We start from the raw sequence: 11020 nt of genomic DNA, 5'->3' as shown, positions 1-11020 counted from the left end.
TCGTGGTTGGGTTTCCCAAGTTGTAGGTCACTGCTCCTCTAATTGTCCGTAACTGGAAGTGGAACTTCATGAATCTTTTTTTTTATGTAATCCTCTATTGTCTCTATTTGTCATTCCCGGTGTAATTGGCTGTTTCTTACATACCAAGAAGCATCCCCTGCAATTCTTACGACTTTATTTTCAAAAGATTGTAATTTTATCCTTTTCGTAAAGGATGCCGTTCTCCAGACTTCACAGCCATACATCAGCAGTGGCCGGAGGATTATTTTAAAAATAAGAATAGCTGTTTCTGGTTTTAATTTGGATTTTATATTTACGATAGGAGATAGCATTGCTAACCTTGCGTAGATTTGAGTTAGTTTGATATTGATATGGTGGTTCCAGGTAAGGCGGCGATCTAGGTTAGTTCCTAGGTATCTGACTATTTCACTGGCAGGAATCCATTTTACATTTTTACCTTTGAGGATCAGTTCTGGTGGTCTGGTGGGTCTGGTGGGCTTCCAAGAGTAAAAACTTTTAAAGTACATTTAATTTTTAATCTTTAATGTTGTAATTTTTGTTTGTTTTCTCAACATTTCCAGTTATTATTTTAATTAAAAGTCTAGCTTAGTGATTATTACTATTTAGTCCAGCCAAGGGAGATTCGTAAAGGGCAATTGTGTATTAAATGATCAGACTGAACTGCTCCATCTCATTTATAGTATGATAATTATAGGAAACGAAAAATTTGAATTTTTTTCCTGGTACTCTCAAAAAATATTGGCTCTTCGACAAAATCATTTCTCTATAAAATAATAGGATTATTGGATTAATAGAATATAGGAAGCCTTTGCGCAAATTTTGCATTTTGAAGATATTTCGTATAAAATATGTCACATGATTTAATTGGCAGAAAAAGAGTTACTTTTTTTATTGGTTTACTTTTTTTTCTTATATAAAATAATATAAATAATCTATCAAACAACGAATAAAGATGGATCCATCTTTTAGGCACTTATCTGATTCAGCGATATTTGAATGCACTCTAGTGCCTAAAACAATGAGCAAACACAAAATGTTTAACAAATTGTCTTATCTTTAATTTGGGAGAAATTTTCTTTTACTGTAGAACCCACAGTTTTTGATTGTAAAATAAAAAAAATTAAATGAAAAAAGGGAATTTTTTAAAATAATTACTCTCTTTATTAAATAACCACTAACACTCACGACCTATACGAGGAATTCTCGGTTAGTTTTCTGAAAAAAATATTAGGTACTTTAAGAAACCCCTATATTAACATTTATTTTTTTAAAATTAACTAATTGAGGCGTTCGGTCGTTAAACATGGTAACAGACAAAATGAAAACGTTTAAAATGTTTGTTAAATAGAACGCATTACCTCCAACCAATAGTCACATACCATAGATAAATATCAACATTATTCACTTAAAAGAAGAAATTTCATAAAAACTCTTTCAACAATTTATGATACTAGACGATCCACGAGCCAAGAGGGTGGACGATACTGGAGCTCGAGGAGGAGAAGCCGAATCCAGCTAAACACACTCTGTGGTATCTTATTTTTTATTTAAATAGATTGATTATAGATTTATAAGAACTGTAGGTCACTTTCCATAAGCAACCGATAGAAATATATAATAAAAATACATAAACATGTAATAAATGCGTTTTCTGTAAAACCCACTCGTCTTAGAACCGCGGTTAACCATAAACATAACTCTACTCAAACTACAACCTAAAGGAAATTGCAAAAAGAGAAGTCGTCGCAGTATTCATATCTAATTCATATTCTACAGCATTCTCATAACCTTTACCCCTTAAAAAAAATTATGAACAGTAAAATTGTTGAATACACAATAGAAATCGAATCAAACCAAAAACACTTTTTTTGTGTTAATAATCACTCTTTAGATAATTTTTTTGGGGAATATGCCGAGGTACGAGACAGCGAAAAAGCATGATAACCACCAAATTCATAGACGGGACTAAAGTAAGTAAAAATAATAACTTACAATAGTTAGCTTTTACAATTAAAGGAAAAAATAAAATAAACGGCCACATAATATAAGGGAGTCGTGGGCACTAGTACTTTTCTAACTTATCAAGTTCTACATTTGTCTCTTTTTTCTGTTTCATTTACACTTTATATTTGTAGGTTATAATTTTTTTTTTTGTCTACAACTTACATACTTAACTTGCATTTTTTTTAAAAATAATTTTATTGAAATTTACAACTGTATATTACGTAATACATTTAGTAAATATGGTCATAGATAAAATGGAGTGTTACAGGTGTGTAAAGCAACTACCCACTGGTAGCACTCTAATGGCATTTTACATTAGCTGGTCTCGTGGCCATCTTCTTTTCAGGCGCTATCTTCTTCTAGTATTTAGTTGTTTTTTTTTACTTATCAACCTAAATATCTCATTAATATTAAACTAGCTTTCCAAAGTTGAGTATAGAATTTTATATAATATAATATAGCAATTTTTTTCTAATCCTCAGTACTTTATTTCGAAAAACGGATCGCGTTAAATCCAATTTATTCTTCATTTTTACTTTGCTTTGACCACTATGGTAGTATAACAATATATATTATTATCTAGTAGGAAATTCAACATAGATTTCGAAAGTGGTGATACAAAATAAAAACTGTTTAAAAAGTAATATCTCAAAATCGGATTGTGAGGTTAGTGGCACTGAATTAAAGTTTTGGTAAAATATATCTCTCTCCACATTCCTGGCATTACTGACATACAACAAATAAATATTGGAACGTTTTATATATTAGTATAATAGTGTATGAGTATATATATATAGACTATAATGGTTGAAAGCGGCCTACATGAGTATTTGGGTCTATGCAATCAATCTTAGCATACAAGGACAGTCGTAGGTGGAGAGAGTAGCTCGCAGGACAGCGTTCTTAACAGTTGAGATCTAGACTGGTAAGTACCTTGCACATTAAAAAAAAATTTTTTTTTTAATAATCAATGGATTTTTTAAATGGAGTAATATAGTATTTTAGATAGTAAGATATCTAACTTTAAATTATATCTATATTTAGAATAAGATTGTTAATGAAATGACTATACAGTTCGATCGAAACGAATTGTTAGCAACTATTATTGTTTCTTTTTACGTGCACTGTGGTACGTAGAAGATATTCTATCCTTTTGATAAATATTTATTGTCTAAAATTACGCATAGGAGTACATAGGATTATTTAAGAGTTCAAGGGAAATAAATAAAAATAATTTAATTTTAAATTACTGCTATTAACTACTGATAAATGTTATTGTAAACGTGTAGATATTTATTTTTATTTAGTTATGAGTTCTTTTTCTACTATTTTTATCAGTGTGTACAATTAGCTAAATTATATCAGATAGGGACAATGGATTTCTTCTGTTAATTTAAAGAGAAAAAAAAATCTCAAAGCTGAGTTCGAATCAGTGGCGTAAATAAGAGAGAGAAATAAGGATTCTATTTACTAAGGAGATCCCATGGCAGGTTTTTTTTCTAATGATAACTTTATTATAAAATTCTAACATTTTTATTTATTGGTAACAATAGAAATAAAAAACAGCAACCCATTTCGATTTTTAGTGGTTTCTTTGATAAGTAATGTTCCCTAGAAAACCTTAACTGATGTTTTGTTATACCACCACATAAGCTTTAAGCAGTAGCAGTAGTTAGCACTAGATATTTAAATTATAAAAAAATAAGGCTTTGGAGCTACTAAAGAGTTTTAATTTGCCACCATTTTAAAAGTTCACTTATGCTGTTTCTATTAGAATGATCTCCGCGATTATGGCAGTATATTATATGTTATTTGAGCTGTTTATAAAAAATTCTCCACGTGGATGGGGTAGTATAATTTTGAACATTTTATGACGATTTTTCAGGAATTTTCGCATTTTTTTTTTTAATTATCCATTTTACTTGATGCAGCGACTATTCTGTATGTATTCTCCTGTGAAAGGTTTAATGTTTATATAAACAAGATGTCTATTATTGGGCCATAAAAAAGCTCATTTTTCCAGTAGTAGAAACAACCAATGCCTACTACTGAAATAAGTATTTGATAATTTGGCAAATTGTGACGGGGTAGAGTTTCAATAATTCAAAAAAAAACTTTTGTAGCTTAGCATTCATTAAGTTTATATTTTTAAATTATGAAAATACTTTTGGATAATTAGACTGATAAATCTACTAGTAATTAAAAAAAACCTACAAGTATTTTAAAAACGATGAAAGGAATATGGTCCGGGTGCGGTAAAAAAAACTCAAATAGTAGAATATACTATTTTATTGAGCCAACGTTTCGCCCCACGTTGCAGGGCTTCGTCAGGGCTATTTTGACGGCAGTCAAAACAAAAATGCTATAAATATTTTAAAAACGTTTTTATTAAGATGGAAAATCATTAATAAAATGTATTTCATCATGATTCTAGTTTCACTAGTTTTACCATTGGTATATTTCCTTGCCTACTAATGCTGTAAAACATATGCTAGGCTAATATAGTTTAAAAAAAATTATAATTGTTTCTTTTTGATAAAATTTTAATTTAAAAAAAACTATGGTTGTTTTATAAAAATTAAAATTATTTTTTCAAGTAACAATTACTGGTGCATCTATTGTTATCTTCCGTTTGTAACTTCCTTTCTAAAAACCGCCTGTTAAAGGTTTTTTTTTTTAGTTTGGCGATTGGCCTTTTTATCCACCCCTAACCCTCATGTGTCGACTCCATTCTCTATTATATGCTAAAAAAATAAAAAAAAATCATTTCAGGGTAAATATTTAAGTATAGTATACAATTCAAATTATAATATTAATTGCAATAATTAGTACATCAAGTACACATACAGTTACTGTTTAGAAATACAGTTATATTTTAGATTTTGATCTCACATTATTTATGAACCTTAACGGTTTTAAAGAAATGTACTTGCTTTCCTCCTTTATTTTTTCAGTACCTTTCGTTCCCATCAAAAACTCAATCGTTATTCATGAAACTTCAGAAAGGTTGGTTTAAAAGCCATTATGAACTTAAGGTTTCGTATATCTAACTCAAATTAATGATTATTTATAGTTTTTTGATACTTTTAAAATAAATGTAAGACATTTTAAAAAATGTTTCGAAAGTCTTTCATGAACACTTATCTAAAATTACATCTCTAACATTCAATTTCTAAGATGAAAAAAATTAAAGATATTTATTTTGCTTCCTCACTACTGAAAGTATGGAAATGTTGAGTTGATATAGGCAGTGAAAAATTGTTAGTCCGCACAAATTATCATTTTTTGTATTAGATATTATAGAACAAATTTGATTCCGTGTTTCTATTAAGTCAAATCCTCGTTCTATTATTATATCTACTGCGTTTTGTACAAATCGGTACAAATAGACCCTAATCAATTTTATCGTAGTCCATCAATTACTTTCTTTGATACTAACGCAAACGTATTTGTGATTGATTGTAATTTAATATAAGAGTACCAACGAACCATTTTTGAGTTTTCAATAGTAGTTACAAATTAAGTTATTTTGTTCTGTTTTACTGAACTTAGTTTTCCGCAACACCTCTTAATCCGGAAATTTCATTTACAGATGGGTAGTTTAGCAGAATTATTTTTGTTATATATAGCTTGTCCGATTTGGCTCAAATCTGGAGGAAAGATGAGAATACATAAGACAGTTCAAAAGAGTCCGATGGAAAAAAAAGTAGTTGTTTCACCCTAATTTTGGATTAGATTAATGAAAACTTTGATGCTCGGTCATAAGGGCTTGAGTCATAAATATGAATTTTTCAGGAGAGCAAAAACAAAGTTCAAAATATTATGTAAAATCTAATTAATCATACTTTTTTAATTGTTACTTTTATAAAAAAATATAGTACTAAGTTTATCTGAAGCATAAAAACCTTAATACCAACCGGTATCCTGATTTGGTGCTATAAAACGACATAATCTCCAAATATCCAAAAAGTGACTTTTTTTTATTTATTGCTATTTACAACTGTACATTATAATACAACTAGTAAATTTGATCTCAGTTAAATTGGAGTGTTACAGGCATGTAGAGAAACTAGGTAGCACTTTAATATTATAAAAAAATGGATATATATTTATTAGTCAAAATTTATGAGTCTACCAATCATAGGTGGAAAAAAAAATTATGGATGTTTTAAAACATAAAAAAAATTAATTTTTCATTAAGAGCTCCATATATTTAAAACTAAAAACACTAGAAAACCTAAGAGACCATCATTTAATGTGCAGTAAATTTTTAAAAATATTAGCTCTAATCGCGCTATTTATGTTCAATAGTTCCGGAGATGTGGCTTTTAGAAAGCAAATTTTAAAAAATGCACAGAAAAATTAGTAGTTAGTGAATTTATTATGAGAAATATATATCTCAGGAATCATAAAACATGCAGATGTCTTTCAGCACTCATATTAAAGCTAAATAAATGCACCATAAAGTAGTTCATGAGAGAGGAGTAGTAGTTTTCATGATATTTGCTAAAATAAATTGATTTATTCGGTTGGTAGTTGTTCGGACAAAATTCCATGTGCCATATTCCTATTCATTTGGGAATATCATCAAAACTATCATAACCCTACGAAAAACTAAAATTAAAAACTACCATAAGCCTATAAAGATATGTGTCATAAGGTAATTTATAGTAAGTAAAATTACCTAAATACATCCTAGGACATCACAAAAAGTGGAGAAAAATTGCTTGTTAGTAAACAAATTATAATGTATAAATTGCATAAATTATAAACACAAGTTACTAGATATAAAAAACATATATATAATTTTTGAGTTTTCCAAAAAAATAATTATTTTTATCATATACAATAGTTTATATTAAAAATGATTCATAAAAGTTTCATAAAATTCTGTTCTATTTAAAAAAAAAATTAATTAATTCAATATAAACCTCCCCACCATTTCTATTGAATAAGAACCTAATAAACTATTTTTCAAGGTTTGAGATTAATTTTTAAATAAATTCCATTGCCTTTTGAAAATACAATCGAAAAGAGAAACTTTCAGTCAAAATGTTATATCTTTGAAAAACTACATCTCAGGAAACATCAGACGTACAGATGTCTGTTAACACTCAAATTAAAGCTAGTTGAGTGTTCTTTAAAGTAGTTTTTTATTTGTATTTTCGTAGGAGTATTATTTTCCATGAAATAAATTTACAGTGTTGATTTCTCGATTTTTTGAGGAAAAACGTTTAGCTTAGAAAATAAAGAAAAGAAAGTAACAAAGATGAATGAGAAGAAAGAGCCGATGTTTAAGTTAATAATTATCTTCTCAGTGCAAGAGTGTCTGCTATGTTGATATTTTTGATAAATGCATAGTTGAATCAAACTGTAAAAAATACTTGACTATTAAAGGGGGATAGATAAGAGCTGTTTATTGTCACTGAACTTTCTCTGAAGGAGGAGAAAGAATAGAAAATAAATCATATGAACGTTGGCCAAGGACATGTTTCTCTGAAAGCCATTGCAGCTGTTAGTTGTTTGTCACCTTATTTAAAACACAACCATCTATGCAGTTTCCCCTGAAGTTGACTTTTGGATTAAACAATGCCATCTTGTAAGAATAAAATATGGAAAAAATTCATCTCGGGACCAATTGGAAGTACAGATGTCTATTAGGGCTCCTGTTTTATAATATTTGCTCTACTTTAAATAATCTAGTATGATGTTTTTTAGTGCAATAGGTAGATCTATAATCTATAGAATATGGAAAAATTAATGAAAAATATGCGAAAGTTTTTCTTTTGAGTAAAATAAACGTCACAGGGCATGCATCTTAAATACTTCAATATTTATTTTTTAATGTTTCCGTCGTATAAATAGGCAACAACTGAACGCTTTTTCAGGAAAAACGCACATTTTTTTTTATGTTTAAAATGACTCAAAAATAAAATTAAAACAACCGCCATTTTTTATTTTATCAAATTATGGTTGGCAAAACCATTAAGTTTGTCTACTAACTATACATTGTTTTCATTAAAATAATCGAAAATTTGATAAAATAATAACTGCCCTTTTTCTCCTCTTTGACTATAATAATCTTATTTTAGTTCATCCACAACTTTCTCTGATCCAGGTGTAAACGTATTTGCAATAAATTATTATTTAATGAAGGATATCAACAAACGATCTTTAAAGTTTTTACAGTAGTAATAAATTCCGTTATTTTATTTTTATTTTTATTTTTTTACTGAACTTAGTTTTTCTCTACACTTTGTTTATTTTTATTATTTTCAACGTTTTGTTTATAAACTTTAAACAATAGTAAGGTTCCTATTTAATAGAAATGGTTAGGAAGCCTATACTCATTATATTGACTAAACAGAATTGATTGTTTTGTTTACTCAAAATCGAATAGAATTTGATGACACTTTTCTATAGCATTTTAAAAATAATTATTCCGTAGAGCTTTTTGTTTAAAAAATTATTGTAATGTTTTTGAAAATTAATAAATTATATCTTTTTTGTAGATATCTAATTGATTTAGAGAGTTTGACCTTTAGTGCTTAATAACTTGTGTGTATAATTAATATATAAGTTAAGCAATTGATATATTGTAATTTTTTAAATAACAAGTTAAAATTTTAGAACGGAGGAACGAATGCAATTTTCCTTAATTTTCACAAACGTAGAAATTACCACCTCTCACGCGAATTGACACATCCCACACTAATTGTCCCAGAAAGAGTTGCTCAGCCCAAGGTTGTGTATGAATCATGGTTTGATGGAACGCATCAACTCCGCTGTTCGCTTTCTTAATGACTCATCTGAAGAAACCGAGTCATTGTTAAAATTACTTAAGAATGAAATAGAACGGCATTACAATAATTTATTTATATAAAATTTTGATATCGCCTGTTCCTATTCAAGGGAGCATTGATCCAACATCAGTGTTAACACACAGATAGGTTTTCCCTAATATCCAATGAAATATTTAGTTCTCACTAGACTGAAGCCAGTTTATCTGAAATTTTGGTTAATTTATTTTCCCATCTGTAGAATTGTGTACTTAAATCATAATACAAGTGGAAATTGTAATATCGAAGAATTGTCATAGTTACAGTAAATGAGTGAAGTGTATTTTTTTTTTTTTTTTTTTTTGATCTGTGATTGTTACACGAGTTTTAATCGCCTGTAGTGGAGGAAACTCTTTCCTGAAGCATTTCTATTTAAAAGACAAAAATATTCGAGAAAGAGAGACAATAATAAAGAGAAACAATCGAGAAATAAAATGGTTCAAATATTATTATTATTTATTGTGAAAAAGGAAGATAAAATATGAGAGTGGATGAAAAACCAATGGAATATTAAATTTCCATAACTGTTTTAAAAAATTTAAATTGTTATATTTAACTGGCTCATTACCAGTGATGCGGCGAGAGGGATGCGCTGGGATCTTTTGAGCTCTACTCTTCCCCTCACACGTGGGGGATAGAGTGGGCTCAGGGATCCTCAGGTCGATTGTATATATCATTTTATCATTATGTTATTTTATTTATTTATTTTTCATACAGATATTTTGATTATTCTTTTGTTTGTATATATTTTAAGAGAGTTTTTTTTTTTTAATTTTAGTATGTATGAGATCATTCATCACTATTACCTATTGCCACAACTGCGTGGCAGATTGTAATATCTATCTATAAATAAAAGTATTATTATTAAAAAAAAAATTGTAAAAGCTAGCTATTGTAAGTTATTATTTTTACTTACTTTAGTCCCGTCTATGACTTTGGTGGTTATCATCCTTTTTCGCTGTATCGTACCTCGGTATATTCCCAAAAAAAATTATCTAAAGAGTGATTATTAACACAAAGAAAGTGTTTTTGTTTTGATTCGATTTCTATTGTATGTTCAACAATTTTACTGTTTATAATTGTATAAGTTTTTTTTAAGGGGTAAAGGTCATGAGAATGCTGTATTTAGAATATGAATTAGATATGAATGCTGCGTCGACTTCTCTTTTTGCAATTTCCTTTAGATTGTAGTTTGAGTAGAGTTATGTTTATGGTTAACCGCGGTTCTAAGGCGAGTGGATTTTACAGAAAACGCGTTTATTACATGTTTATGTATTTTTATTATATATTTCTATCGGTTGCTTATGGAAAATGACCTACAGTTCTAATCAATTTAAAAAAAGAATTGTTATATTTAAAAAAATTGAAATGGTTGTATATTGTTGCACCTTTTTGATGATACACACCAGTTTTGGTTTACAATTAATTGCAATTACAATTATAATTCATTTCTAATTACTGTGATTTGAAACTAGGAAATGAAAGTAATTTTAATAATGGTCAGAAATTATAATTATTAGTTGAACCATAGTAATCGCAATTATATTATAGTGTAATTAGTTATTGGAAGAAGATAGTTGACCGTATGAAGTAGATTGTATGAAGATAGCCGGTCAATAAAAGTATCAAAATAGTAAAAGAAAACTATTTATTGTTAACCAAGGTTTCGGCCCACTTTTACCCTTACACACTTATTACACTTACCCTTCCAAAGGATTAGAGGAAGAAGTGGGGAAATTTTCAAACTGACTTTCCGTTTCTCAACCTCCTCAGTGGTCATCTTTTTTTAAATCTCATAGGTACTTCTCCCTATTTTTATTTGTTCTTTTTATTAATTTTCTCGAGATTTCCCTTCTACATATTACTATACCTTACCTTTGCCATATTTACTTCATCTATCTGTTTTACCTTTTACATCTACCTCTTTACCATATTTATAACTATTTCTAACGAGGATTTTTCTACGATTTATTAGTCAAGATTTTTATTTTGAACTCTATCGCACCTTTTTGTTGTATTTATTAGTTACTAGTTTCTAACCCACCTACATGTATGCCTCCTTATATTATTATTTCTTTTTTATATACTTTTATGAACAGAACAATTGTGTTGAAATGCTTTTTTTTTATTTTAATATTCTGTCCACTCTATAATAT

At 28.5% G+C, this 11020-nt stretch overlaps 1 protein-coding gene across 1 annotated transcript in view; it reads left to right on the top strand.

Annotated features, from left to right (window-relative positions):
- Window positions 1-2855: 2855 nt before the first annotated feature.
- Window positions 2856-11020, top strand: part of LOC106684555 (putative ankyrin repeat protein RF_0381) — a 13510-nt gene continuing 5345 nt past the window's right edge. Inside the window, exon 1 of the mRNA XM_014426703.2 lies at window positions 2856-2950. The gene's annotated coding sequence lies outside the window, so the exon portion shown is untranslated. The remainder of the gene's footprint in view (window positions 2951-11020) is intronic.

The sequence above is a fragment of the Halyomorpha halys genome, unplaced genomic scaffold, assembly GCF_000696795.3.
Source record: "Halyomorpha halys isolate HHAL.00 unplaced genomic scaffold, Hhal_1.1 Scaffold591.1, whole genome shotgun sequence".
NCBI classification, from domain to species: domain Eukaryota; kingdom Metazoa; phylum Arthropoda; class Insecta; order Hemiptera; family Pentatomidae; genus Halyomorpha; species Halyomorpha halys.
Note: the sequence above shows the minus strand (reverse complement) of the source record. Positions and strands in the feature narration are given on the sequence as shown.